This window comes from Physcomitrium patens, chromosome 4 (genome assembly GCF_059467195.1).
Source record: "Physcomitrium patens ecotype Gransden chromosome 4, ASM5946719v1, whole genome shotgun sequence".
NCBI classification, from domain to species: domain Eukaryota; kingdom Viridiplantae; phylum Streptophyta; class Bryopsida; order Funariales; family Funariaceae; genus Physcomitrium; species Physcomitrium patens.
In genome coordinates, this window is record NC_143413.1 from 7,735,974 (window position 1) to 7,751,882 (window position 15,909).

Here is a 15,909-nt window from a genome sequence, read left to right on the forward strand (position 1 = left end):
ATACCCTTTCTAAAATCGTGGCAGTCTGCAGCTAAATACAGCTATGGCATACCTGTGACATAAGCAATGTTGGATCTACTTCACATTTTTGGGCATCTTGCAGTTGCAATTGTCCTGGCCGAGGGAAAATATCGTGATTGCAGCCTGCCCGTCTACTGATACTGGCCAGCCAGTTTGACGTTGACAGATCCGAAGAAAGTCTACGTAAAATGTTCCCCACTGCCTATTCAGATGACGTGATAGTATGGTTGGGTTCTGTTAGTCAAAGCTCAGCAGTTGCAGTTGCCATGAGCATTGACGTTACGGCTTAGCGTCACTTGCACATCTTACATTTGAAAACGATTGGTCAGATCTACAAGGTGCAAAATTGACTGGTTGTTGCAAACTTCTGTCAAATTATGATGTGCTCTTGACAAGCATTAAGAAACCATGTTTGTGTTACTACCAGGATGTGCCTTCTTGCAAGTTATGGGTTCTTTCCCAAGAGAATATTGTGCATGAAGCCTTGTGGGGAACATTCTCCAGTCCCTTCATGAAACCAAGTTTGTCTTAAACGGTTCAAACCTCTTGACAGTAACACTGAACCCACGTGTTGTTGATCTCGCTTCTATTGATTCTTTTGTCGTTGAGTTTCCAACAAATGGGGAGATCTTTCATGACTACTATGATTGTTGCAATTTCAATATTAGTTTGCACATTTGACACGTTCATTCATTTACAATTTCATGTATTACCGTAAGAATTTGAGTAGCAAATGTATTACTCACCTTCCTATCTAGATTGTGCTGGATAGGAGGGAATTTTTTTTTAAAGTATAAATAACATAATCAGCTCCGAGGATGACATGTTGTCCTGCCTATGTAGCATAGTGGTAGTGCATTCCCTTTCCTTTAGTAGAGCCCTTGCTTAGGATTTTCTTTTTATGTTGGTCAATGATTTTTGCTTTCATGTGGTTGTAGCAATGGTTGGGAGACATGTGCAACGTAAATATCTGCATGGGCATTTATTGAGTCACTTTGGTTAAGTGGTTAAAGCATGTGTTGGTGTGGTGTGGTAACACAACTATATAGTAAAAGAAGAAAGCAAAGATTATATTATAAAAGAGCTTAAATGAAAATACTTTAGCAAATTATTTTAGAAACATAGATAATAGACAAAGAAGTAGGAAAAATTAATAAATGCTAATACTACTTTCTTGAAGAAGAGACTTCTATTTACTTTAAAGTAGCATAAGTGAACCAAATCAAAATAAATAAGATAAATAATTGATATGTATATTTTTAAAAAGAGATTAAGAATAGATTTTAGCAAAAATTACATCAAAATATGAAAAATTGATACTTGAAGAAAATTGGTTGTGAACCAAGGTTGAAATCCCAAGGTACAAATCTACACAAAAATGGCAACTTTAAAGTTCCTTGGTTGATCAAAGAGTAAATTTTTGAGAGCAAATTTATAAAAAGATTTTTTAATATTAATTTTATGTAATATGAAGGTATATTAAGGTTTTAAGAGCTCTTCAAATTAAAAGGTGTATTCAATGGATTTGGATTTTAAGAAATAAAAAGAAGTTCACAAAATTAATGATTTTGTAAGTATTGTAGCATATTCACAAGTAAAAATTTGTGAATTTGTCATTGTGGTTGTTTTAAATGTATGTGGAAAATTTGATGTCAATTGATTAATTAGATTAAATATTGTGAGAGTTTTTATAGATTATGATCTTAAATAATTAAAATATAGAATTACCAAGAGTTTTTCTGATTTTACACCATCTGATAGTTCAATTAAAGAAAAAAATTGTAAAAGCTATTTAGACTAAGGAATCTATATATTAATCAAATTTTCAAGAAATTGAATAATTTAGAAAGAAAAATTGTTGTTGAAAGATCAACATTCAAGTTAGAGATGAAAGGTGGCAAACATCTAAAAGGTTTTGACAGCTTTTCTTTCAATTGGTAAATTTGATTCTTTTCAAATTTTTTATTCTTATTAGTTTCTTGTAGATTGAAATTTGAATGAAATTCTAATAAAGATTAATAATTTATTTAGTATTTATTAAGGTTTTAAAATAATTATAATAATTAATTAATATTTATTTTAAATTTTATTAGGATTTGGTTAGGATTTGGTTAGGATTTCATTAAGATTTTATTAGAATTTGGTCTAGGATTTAACAAAGATTTGATTATAATTTAATTAAGATTTATTTAGAATTTTTATTTTTAGTATTTTTTTTGGATTCTTTATTATTTCTTTAAAGATTTTTATTTTTAATATTTTTCTAAGGATTTTATTTTTATATTCTTTAATATTTCTTTATATTTTTTTTAAGTTTAATTTATGACTTCTTTATATTTCTTTTATAATTTTATTTTAAAAAAAATTAGATTAGATAAAATTTTATTAGAGTTTTTGAGGATTATTTAAAATTTAATTAAAATTCTATTAGACTTGATAGAATCTTATTGTTGTATTATCTATATATATTTTTTTAAAACTAGGTGTGTAGTGCATTTTAAAGCAAGAATTCACATTATATGATACTAATATATGATTGGAGATTTGAAAATTATAAAAGGTGCAAGGATATTAGATCCAAATTCTTTGGGTCCTCTCATAGTAATTGATTCTTTAGAAGTAATGTAGTATGATTGTCAAAATTATATTATACATTTCTTGGAGAGCATAATGCACTATTTTCTATCTATTTTTGAGTAGTATAGAGTAGATTCAAGTAACTAACAAAGTTAGAGCATAGATTAGTAACAACAATATTGTATATAATCTTGATGTGGGATTGATGAATCATAGTATAAAATATTATAATTCCAAAGAGAATGCCAACACACCTAGATATCTATTACATAGCCACAACATAAAAATACAACTAAGTATATATTATTTAGATAGAAGGAACTCAAATCATATTAAAGGCATCATTTAGACTTAGAGAGCAGTTATCTCAATACCAACAAGAATAGGTATAACAAAGGAGTATAAAGGAAGAGTCAACAACAAACAAAAAATAAGCCTAAATTCTACTTCTAATCATGCAACAACTACAAAAGAGAATTCACTTCTCACTATTAGTATTAGTATATTAATATCAAATACCAATCTTCCATAAGCTATGGAAAATCCCATCAACATTGACCACTATGTCTAACCAAATGATACATATAATACAGATTCTAAATTATTTTTAAAAAAAAATTATTAATTGAGATATTTTTCAATTATTTTAGAAATAAGTACAAACACATTACAAAAAGAGAGAAGATCTTATAACCAAATACAATAATTTAGGCATCACACATAAACTACCAAAGATGGAAGACATTGCAATGCTCATCAGGTGGATGTGATCAAATCTTTTTTGATTTCTTTCAAATTGTTACCTTGACCTTGTAGAGCTTCAAAATTCAATTATAGATGTGACATCCATTCAATTTCTATCCTTAGAATAAGCACAAACTACCTCACATCTTGATCCAAAACCATTAAGACTAATTAATATCAATATCCCACAAGTCATAACACAAAAATATCAATAAAAGATGATAGAGCTCAATAACTTCATAGTATTGAGATTGATCATGGATCACAATCTATAGATTAAAAAACTTACTACCTAGACTTGTACCACACTATATCATATCTTTAAGTACCTAACTATCTAAAAATAATAATTATGTTAAGATTCAGTTTATCTACTGAGAAGGTGTCAAATAAATCCTAATAAGTTATAATTATAAGTTTAATAACAAAGAGATGTGATTCTATCTCCGGACACCTTACTATGAATTAGATCCATTTGCTATTTACAAATATCAAAAAATGACATAATAGGTCCAAATTTTGGGCTTATTCTATGCACTTAAGATCAAAGAATTTGTCCACACCATTCTAGAGCAAATCTTTGATATTTTGAAGGTAGAAAATATCAAACTATATAGAGCCAAGTACTCAAGACTTTGAGCTTGTATACTTGTAAATAATATCAATTCTCTATCAAAGTCCATTTGCATCTCTAGACTCAATATGAAAGATCCTACTAAACAAAAATAAACTCTAGCATTCAACAACTTTATTGTCCAATGTAGCCACTGCCAATTATATGAATTTAATATCAATGAATGTGCTTTGATTCAAAGATCAACAAAAGATCAAATTGGCTCCAAGGATTAAAAGCAAATCAAGTAAATCTCAAATATAGACTCAATCTCATAAAGCAACAATATAAGTGATAGTCATAATGCTAACAACAAACTCAAAGACAATGCAAGAACTCATATCTTATAATTCAAGAAATACTTACCATTAGGTCATCACATATCTTTAGGTTTTATTTGGCAAATTATTAAATATAATGTGTAGGATAAGGTAATAGATTCAATATATAAAAGTACCATACCATATCAAATAACATATATCTACCATACCTTCTAAAAAGCACTCAACTAAATTGCACAACTACAAAGAACAAAAAAATTGGTATTTGTAGTATCAATGATTATATACAAAACATAAAAATAAAAATAAAAATAAAGACTTTGAAATCCTCCTATCTATCTAAGCAAAAATCATCTTCCATCTCTTTCTACCCAATATAATAGTTGGATAAAACCAAATAGATACAAAGCAAAGCTTCTACATGCCTAATCAATGAAACAATGCTTCAACTCAAACTCAAACTTATACTCAAAAATAAACATCAAAATCTTCTTCATCAATGAGAGGATGTCTGTAAAAGGTACAAATGGCACAAATTCTTAACATAAGCAAAACTTTATATTATTATAACACTCATTGAATTAAATAAAATAGTATTTTTATTACACTTCAATCATAGCTATAGTTGACAAATCCTCTCTAAATAAATACAAAGTCAAATTCTAATTATATTAATCCTAGATGTCAAAGCATGGATAATTGGTTACCAAAGTTTCATCTTTTTACATGATCTTAATCCATCACGTGAGTTTCACTTTGATTTTATTACATTATTGGTGATTTTCAAATCTCTAATTTCAACTAATATCACACCTTCTTACAATTACAATAGAAATTCTTACATTCAAGAAGTAAAATTACTTTAATAATGGAACCAATCTCTCTTGCTTCTTTAAATTTTTAATATTTAAGTTGCAAACTGACTAGTATTAGAAAAAAAAGACAAGAACAAGGAATTCTTTGCAAAAATAACATATAGATCCAAAGTCCTACTTTTGCAAGAATACATGTATTCATTAGAAGAATGTCCAACCAAATCAAAACAAATAGATTTTTTTCAGGATATTACAAATACACTATATAGAAGATCAAATAAGAAATTGAACAAAAGAATTTTATCAAAAAAACTAATAAAAATTTAATTAAATGAGATGAATATAAGTTAAACACTAAGAAAGGTGAGCTAAAATTCTAAGACATGTATTGTTGAGACTGAGGATCTTCTTAGCCTCAACTCTAATATATATTAGGTATTAAGATTTTTTTCAAGAAATTTCTATGATGCTTGAAGATGAAGCAATCCTAAAAAGCTTCTCAAACAACTTTTTTAATCCTCTTAAAAAATATTAAAATTTACTAGAATATTTTGAAAATCTTTTAGAGCTTTTAAAGAATATTTTTTAAATCTTCTATTAAAATATTTTAAAAATCTTTAGAAACCTTCTAGATCTTAATCAAATATTTTCAATATATTTTCAAAATCTTCTTATTGGATGTTTGTAATATTATTTTTCCTTCTAATTCTAAATTCTATACAAAGCATCAGTTTTATATCTACAATAAAAATGCTCAAATCTTAATCATAAACTTCAAGATTTTTTTATTTGAATTGAATATAATATAGACATTTCTTCATTTAAAAAGGTCCAACTTCATCCTAACAATGATCTTGCAAAGGTTACAAAAATTGGAAGGATTGATTTGGTAGTAATGATATGAAAAGTACCACTCTGGCTCTACTTTGAAATTTATGATCTAAAGTCTTTCTAAACATTTTGTCAATTTGATACATAAACTAGATACACTAAACTCTAAGATTATTGTGAATAATACTTATTTTTTTCTTTGTATAAAACTTCCTAAGAATAATTTCATAAAAAAATCATCATAAAATAAAATTAGGTTTTTGAGGATAGTATTGATGAAACTCTTGTACTTTCTGCAACATTGTCAAATTAAGTATATTCTTGCTTGAAAATGCATTGGGCACCTAGCTGTGGAATATAAATAAAAGTGCACCAATAATCCTATTAAGTCTAATAGAATATTAAATAAACTTTAAATAATCTTTAATAATCCTAATCAAATTTTAATCAATCCAAAATAAGTTTAAAAAAATTTAAAGAAGTTACAAAAGTAATACAAAAAAATCATAAAATAATCTAAAAAAAAAACATCAAAATAATAAAAAAAAATCTAAAGAAATATAAAAATAAACCTTAAAGAATTAATAATAATATTTTTAAAATATTAAAAATAAGAATCTTAAATAAATCCTAAATAAATTCTAATTCAATCTTAATCAAATCTAAAATCAAATCTAAATTAAATCCTAATCAAAATCTTGATTAAAATCTTACTAAATCTTTATCAAATTCTAAATCAAATCTTAATTAAATACTAATTGAAACACCAATTAAAACCTTAATAAATCTTAATCAAACCGTAGATCAATTCCTAATGAAATCCTAATGAAATCTCAAATTCTAACCAAATCCTAGTCAAATCCCAAATCTTAGATTAATTCTAAAAAAATTCTAATAAAATCTTAAATTCTAATTAAATTCTAAATTAATCCTAAAAAAAACTTAATAAAATCCTAAATCTTAAATAAATCTTTAATAATCCTACAATAGAATGAAAATTTAATAATTAATAATAAAATCATTCACTTTTATTCAAAATTTTCTATTTTTATAAACCTAAGTTAACAATAAGTAAAAAAAAATAAAAAAGATTGTACATACCAAATAGACAATAATACCTAAATTTTGCTTAGGTGTCGGCCCGTCTCCTTCTCTAAACTTAATTTTGATATTCTAAAACCATAATTACTTCAATCACAAACTACCAAATTTTCACCTATAATCATACTACAAAACTTATAAAATCCTAAAATATGCAAACTTATTTTTATTTCTCAAAAACTAAACCTACAAAGTATTTTACTTACTTTGAAAATCTTTGAAAATCTTAATATTAATCCAAATGATATGAAATTAACTCTCAAAAATCTCTTCATCTATCTATGCTCTAATTGTGCTCTTTGATTTGCAAAAGAAATTTGGAGTCATTGTAGGTACATGATTTTGTGCCTTCGGGTCTGATTTTGAACTAGGTTCACAATCTATCCTCTCTAAGTATTAATTTTTTATAATTTAAGATAATTTTTATTTAAACCTTTGTTAATTCTTTTCAAAAGATATCTATATTATTTACTTATCTTATTTACTTTAATTTGAGGCATTTATGTTCCTATAAAGTAAATAAAAGTTCTTTCTACAAAAAACATCATTCAATCTAAACTTTTTACAACCTTCATGTTATTTATCTTTATTTTTTTTACCACATCTTTCTACTATATTCTTCAATAATAACATCCATATTTTTATTTTTTACCATAGAATTGTGTTACCATAAGATAATATATTAACTAGATTTTTTGCTAATTCCTTCATATATTCATGACATCATAGTCGTGCCAATTAATAAAATACTCGAATGTATCTCTTCTTTGCCAAGAATCAAGAATATTTTTTACTTCATATTCTATATTATTATCTATTTCAATGCAAGGTGGTTATTTTTGTATTCTTTTTGAAATAGTAGGTAGTTCCAACTAAAAAGCCACTAAATTGATTTGCTTTTGAATACAAAGTAGTCATAATCTTTGGTAGTTTAACTTATTGTAAAGCTAATTGATCTTGATATTTTGTCAAAAAAACCATACTTTATCTCCAACCTAAAAAGTAAGGGATTCTTTTTTAAATTCATTTAAAGATGCTTTATAAGAATTTCGAGTTGCTTGTAAATGGAGCTTTAAAGTTATTTGGAGTTGTAACAATTATTTTGCAAGATCTTCAACTATTGGATTTTCATCCTTTGGTTTATCTAACACATTTTCTATCATATACAAAATTTATATCAAGTAAAAAAATAGCTAAGCTTGTCTTCGATAATATTTATTACTATCATGGATGTCACGGACATAATCATCTAAGCTAGTAATTACATATATAAGTAGGTAAAAGTAAGTTAATTCTATAATATTTAATATGAAAGCTTCCTAGAAGCTTCATAGACGCTACTTTGACTTCATAAGTGTCTTTAATTGACTTTTTAGATTAGAAACGTGGTCAACAAGTTGGCCATGTGCCACACATGTTGTTAGCTTGAAGATCAAGCTAATTATGTGGCCCACACATAGAAAAACTTGCCTTGTAAGTCAAAGCATGTGTTCTACAAAGTCAACACATATTGGAGGTCCTATAGAATGTCGCCACGTAGTCCCTAGTTAGATAGTATATATAGAAACAAGACTGAAGGCTTCTTCACTCTTGTCAACTCCTTTCTTGCTTCTAGTCTAGTTTCAAGGGTCTCTAGTTTCTTTGTCTTTTGGCAATAGTCATTCCAGTTTCTCTTTCAATATACATACTTATTTATTTATATTTTGTTACCTTTCTTTGAGTGAAGGCTCACTTGTCTGAATTATTTTTTCATCGAGTTCTTGTCCTTGATAGATTGACAAGAATACATCTATAATATCAGAGCTTTATCTAATCTTGATTAAGAGTAGATTACTCCTTTTTCTTGATAAGATATAAGCATATTAGAAGTTGCGGATTACCCTCTTCTAAACTGATATTGTCCTTAGTATTTTCTTTGTTCTCAAGTCCTCTCTTCTATTTATCTTGAGTGATATTAGACATCTTCTCTCTTCTAAATGTTATCATAGCAAAACTTTTTGAAATGAAGAGAGCAATGGCACAAATGCAAGAACAATTGAAGGAGTTAATGCTTGCGATGCATCAACTCAATTTACCACCACAAGGAGCAACAAGATTGGCAGGAAGTGAAGATATAGAAATGGTTGGAGCTGCTTCAACATCTGCACCAAACCATGTCCTTTCTCCTATGGTGGAACGCCCTTCAAATGTTAGAGAACCAAGAATTGTCCTACCCGAGAAGTTTGATGGCACCAGATCCAAGTTTCGAGGATTTATCAATCAAGTGCAACTTGTGATTGAACTTCAATCCCAAAGCTATCCAATTCCAGGATCACAAGTTAGATTCATTGGTACGCTTCTTTCAGGTTTGGTGCTATCGTGGTTTTCATCTTTTCTTGAATGACGAGATCCAATATTGGCTAATCTAGAGGCTTTTTTGGCAGAGTTTTGATCCATGTATGGAGAACATGATGCAATCCATGTTGCAACCAATAAGATCCGTATTCTACAACAAGGCAATCGATCAGTAACGTTATATGCTTCACAATTTTGACAACTTGCAACAAATATCAAGTCGGATGATGCAGCACTTATTAATCAATTTCTCTATGGATTACAATATGAGGTAAAAAAATTAATGCTCAACTTACCTGATCCTCAAACATTGAGTCAAGCAATTGACTTTGCTGTGAAGTGCGACAATCGCCTTTTTGAATTTCGATCTCAGAACCATACAAGTGGACCTCAACGTTACTATAATTCAATGGCAATACCAACACCTCTTCAACACATACATTTGGAAGTAGAAGATATGCAAATTGATGTAGTACGTTTCAAACCTCTTACTGAGCAAGGAAAGAATCATCGTCGTCAAGAAGGATTATGTTTATATTGTGGAGAACCAAAGCACAGTGCTCAACATTGTCCAAAGAAAGGACGCAATCACAAAATGAGGAGTATGGCTGTGAAAGAAGACAATATGTCAGAAAACGAATTTGTCCAGCTCCAATAGGGACCATGCGGTTGGAACCTTGCACAACATCTAGTAAAGGTCTTATTCTCTCCTGAGAGCCCTCTCTTTGTTTTACATTAAATGTTATTTTAGGACCTAAACATTACAAAGACTCTGCCTTGTTAGATTCAGGAGCCTCAGCGTGTTTTTTAGATGAAGAATTTACTAAAAGACATAGCATATCTTTAGTAAAGAAAACTAAACCTGTTCATGTAGAAGTCATAGATGGTCGTCCGTTGTCTTCTGGAGATATTACTCACAAAATCCTTCCTATAGAAGTAATAATCAATAGTCATAATAGTTTTGTAGTATTTAATATCATTAGATCTCCTTCTAATCCAGTCATTTTAGATTTATCGTGGTTAGAAAAATACAACCCTCAAATAGATTGGATTTCTCGAACTCTTACTTTCTCTAAAAGTATAACTAACAGTGTAGTTAATCAAGTAGAGAGTCATAAGTCCAGTTCAATTAAACCCGTATTTGTAGGTGCAAAAGCTTTCTTGCATGCTGCTATGAAAGAATCACCATATATTATTTATGCCACACATGTTTCTACTAGTGAAAAGATTTTAAGTGGCATTCCAAGCCAATATCAAGAATTTCAAGATGTATTTGAAAAAAAGAATGTCGATACACTCCCGGAATATCGTCCCTATGATTGCTCAATTGACCTTCAAGAAAGAGTACAACCGCCATTCTGACCAATCTATAGTTTATCACAAAATGAATTGGCTGAACTCAAGGAGTATATTGAAGAAAATCTATCCAAGAATTTCATACGCCATTCTAAATCTTCGGCAGGAGCTCTAATTCTATTTGTGAAGAAAAAAGATGGATCATTACGGATGTGTGTTAATTATCGAAGACTCAACAAGATTACCATCAAGAACAGGTATCCACTATCTTTAATATCTAAACTTCTTGATCAGCTAAATTAAGCTAAGATCTATACAAAAATAGATCTTTGGGGAGCATACAATCTAGTATGCATCAAAGAAGGAGATGAATGGAAGACTGCGTTTCGAACTAGGTATGAACATTTTGAATACAACATCATGCCTTTTGGACTTACAGATGCACCAGCAGCTTTTCAACATCTAATGAATGATGTTTTTCGAGAGTTTTTGGACGATTTTATGGTCTATTATCTAGACAATATCTTAATCTATTTTAAGAATCCAGAAGAAGATGAACTTCATGTTCGTCATGTGTTACAAAAATTAAGAGATGCACGACTCTATGCCAAAATAGAAAAGTGTATATTTCACACTACTCAAGTCAATTTCTTAGGTTACATAATTTCAAATGATGGACTTATGATGGATCTTAAGAAAGTTCAAACTATTATAGATTGGAAGATCCCAAAAACGGTAAGAGATGTCTAATGTTTTTTAGGATTTGCCAACTACTATCGGATCTTCATCAAAGACTTCTCTCGAGTTACAGCTCCACTTATACGTTTGACTTGTAAAGATAAACTCTAATGGAATCAAGAAGCGGAAGTTGCTTTTGAATCTTTGAAGACAGTGTTTGTTTCTGCACCAATCTTATATCGTGTTGATTTTTCCAAGCATTCTTTATGGAAACAGATGCATCGGACTTTGTTCTGGATGCGGTTTTATCACAAATGGGAACAGATGACAAACTTCATCCAGTAGCCTATCATTCAAGAAAATTCTCAGCAGCAGAAATCAATTATGAGACCCAGGACAAAGAACTTCTTGCAATTATGGATTCTTTTCAAGAATGGCATCATTATCTAGAAGGCGCTTCCAGTCCAGTGACTATGTATATGGATCACAAGAACTTCGAATAATTTATGTCAGCACGCGTATTAAATCATTGCCAAGCTCATTGGAGCATGTCTTTATCAAGATTCGAGTTCATCATTACTTATCAGCTAGGAAAACAACAAGGTTTGTCTGATTCCTTATCTAGACGTTCTTATCTTACACCAAAAGAAGGAGATGCAGCTTTTGAGCAACAAAGAAAGATTCTCTTAAAGCCAAAGCAATTTCATCTTTGAGCAATAAAATCAACATTGACTGTTGATTTAACTTTTCTTAAGCAAGTCCAGTTAAGTATGTCTACAGACCCTCTTGTTCATGATATCAAGAATAATTCTTCTAAATCTCATGATCCCTATAAATTTGAATTCAAGAACAACTTACTCTATTTCGAAGGATGCCTATATGTTCTTAGAGGAGAAGCACGTTTACATATTCTTCAAACTCGTCACGACTTCCCAGCAGCAGGATATTTTGGATATAATAAGATTTTGGAGCTGATATCTAGGGATTTTTGGTGGCCTCAAATGTGGAAGGGAGTTAAAGACTTTGTACAATCATGTGATGTTTGCTCAAGATTAAAAACTCCTTGTCATCGACCTTTTGGACTTCTTGAGCCATTACCCATTCCAAAACAACCATGGTCTTCTGTTTCTATGGACTTCATCACGGATCTTCCAATCTCAGATTCTTATGACTCTATATTCATGATAATAAATCATTTTATCAAGATGGCATATTTTGTACCATGTACAAAATCTATCATAGGTGAAAAAAACAGCTAAACTCTTTCTTGAAAATATCTATCGCTATCATAGATTACCCAAAGATATTATATCAGATAGTGGAACTCAATTTGTATCAAGATTTTGGCGGACTCTTTTCAAGATTCTTAAAGTGGATATAAAACTATCTTCGGCCTTCCATCCTCAAACTCATGGATAAACGGAGCGTGTTAATCAAGTTTTGGAGCAATATTTAAGATATACCATTAATTACCAACAAGATGATTGAACAACTCTTTTTCCATTGGCAGAGTTTGCTTACAATAATACGGTACATTCTTCTACAAAACAAACACCTTTCTTTGCTAATTATGGTTATCATCTACGACTTGATACTTTTGACTTTTCAAAAGTTGATAATCGTGCTACAAAAGATTTAGCAATTCATTTATCAGAGCTACATACAACAATAAAGGCGCAGTTAAAAGAGGCTCAAGAACAACAAAAGGTCAATGCGGATCCCTATCAAAAGGAACAACCATCATTCATCTTAGGTGATAAGGTATGGCTACTTCGTCGTAATATCAAGACCACTCATTCTTGTGACAAGTTGGACTATCGAAGGCTAGGACCATTTTCTATTTCTGTACAAATCAATCCAGTTGCATATCGTTTACATCTACCGGTGTCGTGTTGTAACACGAGTATACAGTGAAAATAAAAAGAAAGGGGAATTTTATTAATATTCAGTTACCTCGAATAATGGGAGCATCGACCAACTCCAGTACAAATACTGAGTGGTCAGGTTCAGTCACTCCGTTACAGTCAGCCGGGGCATACTGAAATGCTCCATTCAATTCCAATAACGGGAGTGAGCAGGAAGAGAAGGACCAATTCACACGACGGGTTCGAGGAGCCAATTGGATCCAATTTCGATAATCCAATCAGGGTCCTCTTATCCAATATGAGACCTGAATTGGCCGGTCAACCCAATGCAGTCTAATAACGGAAAATCCAGGTCTTACTACGGGTCTTAGCCAATCTAACGCGAGGACCAATTTGACCCAATTACGGGAACATCCAGGTTACTACGGGCATCTTTCCCAATATAGGACCTGAATTGGTCGGGCGACTCAATGTGGTCCCGATTACAGGGTTTTGATTCTGTTTCGGGCTGTCCTGTTCTCTGTGTCGTTTCAGAGAATGTTGTTTACGGTAAATGGATCTCTTAAAGGTAAAAACGGAGGAGAAGGCCTTGATGACGTGAGCCAATTTCGGATCTAAGCTCTGACGGCGGGAGCCAATTCCGGATCTAAGATGGAAGATTGAAGAAATTCAGAGGATAAGGTTTTTTTTTTCGGGGAATCGGGGGGGGGGGGGGGGGGGGGGAGCGAGTTTTCAAGCTTTTGCAAGGTTACCAGTTCGGTTTTCATTGGAGATTTTTTGAAGATCAAGGGAATTAGAGAGACAAGCTTCATGCTTCGGGTCGGGAAAGGAAAGACATAGAATTTGGTTTTTCTTCTTCGTAGAGTTTTGGGAAGACTGAGGCAATCGCTGCTGAAGTCAGTGTTGTAATGGTGAATTGGGATTTTTAAATGAAGTGGGTTTGAATACTCTTGACTGTTTTGTAAAAATCGAGTTACGTCTGTGATTGAAGGATTAAAGGGGTGTCTATAGGATTGAGTATGCGGAGTGAATGAAATTTATTGGGTTAATCTAACAGGACAGTCAGTGGATACAAGATCGTAAGTACAAAGGGGTATTGAAGATTAACAGTTTGGGTTGTTCGGGGTTTTCTGTAACGTCTAGAGACCTATCGGCTGGGAAAAAAAAAATAAAAATAAAGACTTCGACAAGCAGTCGAAGAGCATCCGTATAGATTTACGGTACATTGTTGTAGTCGTTTATATTCCAGCAGTCAAAAACTGATAGACTGCTTGACTATCGGCGAATCTCCATACTACCTTCTACAGCCAGACGCCCGACGCGTTCTCGAGCAGGAAAGCACGTAATATGACACCGGAGTCAATGAAAATCCATCCAGTATTCCACGTGTCTCTTCTTGAACCATACAAGACAGTGGACATACCAAGAAGATGACAAGCTCCACCTCCTCCTATAAAAGTGGACAATAATGAAGAGTTTGAAGTAGAAGAAGTCTTAGATTCAAGGCAGCGCCGAAATAAATTAGAATATCTTATCCATTGGCACGGATATGGTATTAGTGAACGCACATGGGAGCCAATAAAGAATCTTGCAAATAGAGCAAAGGCGGTAGAGGCTTTTCATCGACGACATCCATCAAAATCAAGATGAAAACCTTCTTTATAAAGGAAACAACATCTAAGCAAGATAACATTCTACTTTCAATTCTTGTTCGTAGCTTCTTTGTAGTAGTGATGCTCAGGAGATGGAGAACCAACAACCAGCAGATTCGACTCAAGAGCCTTCATTTGCTGACCTGCCGGATGAGACATTACGATTGTGACAACCTTCAAGACGACGTAATCGAGATGAAGATCTTCAAGAACGACATGTTCTTCCTCGAATAGATGGCGAGATATAACACGTTTGGTATCTCAATTTGGAAAGGGACTCCTGATGTTTGGTGATTTTGCTAGAGGTAGGAACAACTCCTGATGGTGTTCCAAATATTCTATTCGAAGGAAGTTACGAAGGCCTCAACAATGATCAAATAATTGAGTGGTCTTTCCGCCCTGGTATGGGACACTACCGATGGTTGAGAGGCCCTATCAATCAACTTCGAAGAGAACAAAGATCAGAGTATGTGGCGAATATAATTCGTCGCATCATAGATTTCCTCAACATATGATGACTGCTCCTCGTAGAACTCGTCCCTAGAAGGGGGGGTAATGTCACGGACATAATCATGTAAGCTAATAATTACATATATAAGTAGATAAAAGTAAGTTAATTCTATAGTATTTAATATGGAAGCTTCCTAGAAGCTTCATAGACGTTGTTTTGACTTCATAGGTGTCTTTAATTGACTTTTTGGATTAGAAACGTGATCAACAAGTTGGCCATGTGCCACACATATTGTTAGCTTGAAGATCAAGCTAATTATGTGGCCCACACATAGAAAAACTTGCCTTGTAAGTCAAGGCATGTGTTCTACAAAGTCAACACATATTGAAGGTCCTATAGAACATCGCCACGTAGCCCCTAGTTAGATAGTATATATAGAGATAAGAGTGAAGGCTTCTTTACTCTTGTCAACTCCTTTCTTGCTTCCAGTCTAGTTTCAAGAGTCTCTAGTTTCTTCGTCTTTTGGCAATAGCCATTCCAGTTTCTCTTTCAATATACATACTTGTTTATTTATATTTTGTTACCTTTCTTTGAGTGAAGGCTCACTTGTCTGAATTATTTTTTCATCGAGTTCTTGTCTTTGACAATGG